Below are 4,380 nucleotides of genomic sequence, written 5' to 3'. Positions count from 1 at the left end.
TGATTTGGTAAGCTAATTCTCGTGCCAACAATTTATCCGGTACATACAATGGGAGGACATGGGGTCTTGTTGCGCTACCAAAAACCCTTATATATGTGAATTTATCTTCCCCGAACCAATTTCCCACAGCAGTCAAGTCAATTTCTGCCTCCTCGGAAATCCTTGGGGCAGGGTTATCAAAAATAGCATAGTATATAGGCAACATGAAACCATTACAGATTTGATACAAGTGGTCTTTATAATGTGCCTTCCATAACATCTGATGGTAGATGTGGATTGGCTTAGGGTCCTGTGGCGTCCACCTCCACCCAAGTATCGGGTATTCGAAATTAAAGCAAAGCATATCCATAACATAAGCACTGTAATAGAAGGGGTGAATAGTCTTGGTGGTTTTGCGTGAATTGAATCTAAAATCATGAATTGCAGAGGCTAACTTATCAGACAATATATTCACCCAATCCATGACATAACTACTAGTTGCCGCTTCCATTAAAGGAACCATTTCAATATCAAGTTTTGCTGAATCATGCATTCCCCATATCCTACACATCATTGCCCCAACGTAACAATAAGGAGATGCTAAGGAATCCACAGAGTAATTACCTGATGATTCATATTTGTGCTTTGCGGGATTCTGTCTCCACTATCTAATTGGGGCTGATTCTGTCTCATTCTCCTCTGCGAATTTCTCCAGAAAAGCTTTGTTGTATTTCTTTTCAGGTTCGGGCAAATGGTACATTTTCTTCAAGTCGTTAGGCTGAAATGAACCGAAAACTCTTCCATCAATTGTGAAAAAGGTCTTATTAGAAATAGGAATTGTTCGACCACCCATCTGACCACATCCGTGTAAGGGAGAATTTTCTCCCGAGCTGCTATCCTGTGTAAAAATGAGTCGGCCAAATCTTTCAGCGAGGCTTTTGATTTATTAGTTGAGCCTGCAGTAGCTTCTTCCGACACCTCCTCTGGTTCTTCTGCCTCAATCAAATTATAGATGCTTTTCCAGCTTGTATTTCCAAGGCCGAGACATGTAGTGTCCGAAATTAGGCCCTTTTTGCTTGGTCCTGGGTCACTGGTGGGCTGGACTGTTACTGCAGGGGCCGCTGCTACAGCGGATCTCTTAGATTTCTTTCCCATTTGCTTTAAACTTGATACTTCGACGGAATTTTGCACAAGGAAGGAAACCAGCGTGATACAGAGAAATAGATAACAAGAGCCAATATGAAAGAGTTATATCTTTTGATGAATAATGAAAGATCATAGTGAAATTGCCACAGATAGAATCTAAGTGGAAAATCTCGGCATAAATGCTTCATTAATTGGCCGCTTCACCTGTCAATCATGATAAGGGAGCTTTTAAATATCCATCATAACGTCTATATGGTGAATAATTGATTCAAGCGTGGCTTAGATATTTGGCGGCTAATCGCATTTGATGATTGGCGACGTGAAATGGAGGGTTTTCATAATAGTCGAAAATATTGTTCAATCACCAAAGGTGATATAATGCATGCCAATCTTTAATATGCTTAGAAACACGCGCCCTGATTTAATGCATCGCAATCGGGATAGGGCTCGGGTCACTTTACTTACGCCATTGTGAAATCGCCGATCACATCGGAGGATTTGAAGGTGTCATAGTTAATGCGTTGATTACCACAACCGATTGCCGAGAGAGATACCTTTTATCGCATCGAAGGAATGGGGGATGCCTTATAAAGGATGCGCTTTGCCTTTCCCCGATATCTGATAGCGATTTCCCTTTTCGGATCGGAGTAATTCAATGGGCCTTTATTTATGTTTCTCTTATTATTGCGATATGCGATCTTGCGATCGCTTTATCATAATAAGAAAAAGCTTTATGATTTGTTTAAATGACCTATTTTATCATTGTTTAAAAGGGATATCATCTTTCAGTCGGACCTTTTGATGAGGGTTTTTTCTAATAATAAGTTAATACCAATTTATTCACACATCTATGTTTAAAAGGGACCCATTTCATATTATGATTTTTAAAGAAAATTTTTATGAAATGGGGGTTGTTGTACAACACAACAATTGGCGATTTAGTGGGAGAAACAGGTATCTCTGGGAAAAGTTAAAATACTTAAAATTTTTAAATCTAAAAATCTTATCCGAGCGAAAAACTCTAATATAACTAGGCAAACATAAATTCTGAATGTAATGATAACTATTTCTGCTATCCTCTTCTCATGTTACAATTAAATACATTCTATGTTTCAAATTAGCCTTAATTGGTTGTTAATGATAAAACAAAAACTTTTCCAACTTAGCTTTATAATGACTCCTTTGTCATAGGTAGAGCCTCTGCTGCCAGCAAACATCTATAGTCTCGACAGGGATACCTTTTAACCATTTGATCGTTCATTATCCCATCCATTTCAGAGTATAATTAAAAAGAATGAATCCAGAAATATGTTTTCATATTTTTGTATCATTTTTTCTTTTTCTTTATTTTGTAAGATAAAAAGCCATTGTCCTGGTTTGGTAGCTAGCTATTTGACAATGCCATTCACTGGTGATAATTTAACTGAACAAGCTGGCTCGTGATGAGACCCCTTGTCTTATAATTATAAGTCATTACCCTGTTTTGATATGCAGTATTGGTAATGTCAGTTGAACTATTTCCCTATGATCATGGTAAGCAGGCTTGTGATAAGACCTCTTATCTTTCACCTCAAATATATTTTAGAATTACACTCTGAGTAATTATAACCCTTGATGAATGGGATGAACAATTTTCTCCTTAAGAGAAGATGGATGACAGGATAAGAGTTGAAGATGTTAAGATTGAATCAGTATCTGTTTTGTATCGATAATTGTTTTCAGGCTGCTTAAAAACATTAAAATGGTTTACAGTACTTCTAATCTTTGAGAAGAGTTTACAGAAATAGAATGGGGTTTCAGAATCTAAATATACCTAATTTCCTAGAAATCTTCCTTTCGTTTAAGGCTTCTATTTTAAAAGCAAATATCATAACTGTTTCTTTTGAGAAACTTTTTCAATTTAGTAAAGACCAATGGAAGGCTAACTTTATTTTTCTACAATCTTAAAAATCTAAGGTATGTACAAAAATTATAGTTGAAAATTGAATATTTACAAAGGGAGAAGGGGTTACCTCCTCAATTGAAGAATTTTTTCAAGATAAGGCCGTTAACAGGAAGAGAATCTCTCTTTCCTAATAGATCTTGCAGAATGAAAGTAGAAGGGCCTATCTTCTCATTGATTTGAAATGGTCCGAGCCACATTTTCTGGAACTTTGTGTGTTTTCCTTTATCCTCATGGGCTTTGTCCCATTTCAAAACTAGATCACCAACTTGTAATTGTTTTTAACTGGTTGAAGTTGTATCAAAAGATGACTTGATAATTTTCTGATGTTTTGCATGTATAATTCTATTTTTTTCCCTTTCTTCTTCTAGTTTCAAAATTTGATCGTGTCTTAGTTGAATAGAAGATGAGGGACTTTCTTCAATAAACTGCACTAAAGCTAAGGATGGAAGCACTAAGTTAGCTGGTATGACAACTTCCTTTCCATACACTAGATTGAATGGAGAAGTGCCTATAGAGGCTTTTTGAGTTATTCTATCAGCCCATAGTGCAAATATCAAAGATTTATGCCAGTTTTTATGATTCTGTTCAATAGTTCACTTAATAATTCTAATAAAGTTTTTATTGGTGGATTCTGCTAAACCATTGCCCTGAGGGTAGTAATTTGCAGAATACCTCAATTTAAATCCCCTTTTGATAGTGAACTCAAGCATAGAATTTCCAGAGAAATAATATGCATTATCAAAAACAAGAGCATTCGGGACACCAAACCTGGTAATAATGAATTGATCTATGAATTCCATAATTGCCTCAGAGTTTGTTGTCTTCAAAGGAATTGCTTCAACCCACTTAGTAAAGTAATCAGTGGCAGTAAGGATATACTTATGCTGTTTGGATGAATGTGGAGTGATTTCTCCAATGATGTCCAATCCCCATTGCTCAAAAGGTTGCTCAATGTTGATTGGTTGCAAAGGGAAAGCTGGCTTTCTTTGTCTTCCACTGGATGTTTGACAGCTTTGGCATTTCCTTACATATTCATGAGTATCTCTGAACAAGGTGGGCCAATAATACCCAGCATGAATGATTTTGTGAGCTGTGGTGTCAGCTCCAAAATGTCCTCCTGCTGGTCCATCATGAAGTTCCTGCAAAACTTTTTGAGCTTCAGGTTTTTCTAAGCATCTTAATAAAATTGAATCATAATTTCGCCTAAACAATACATTATCTATAATTGTGAATTTTTTTTCTTTCAATCTAATGGCATGTTTGTTTTTATAGGAGAGATTGGAAGGAGCGTACCCATTTTTTAAATAAAA

This window comes from Pinus tabuliformis, chromosome 2_1, assembly GCF_031772625.1.
Source record: "Pinus tabuliformis cultivar Carrire ecotype Pingquan chromosome 2_1, CPIR1, whole genome shotgun sequence".
Classification (NCBI taxonomy): Eukaryota; Viridiplantae; Streptophyta; class Pinopsida; order Pinales; family Pinaceae; genus Pinus; species Pinus tabuliformis.
This window is presented reverse-complemented; position numbering follows the sequence as displayed.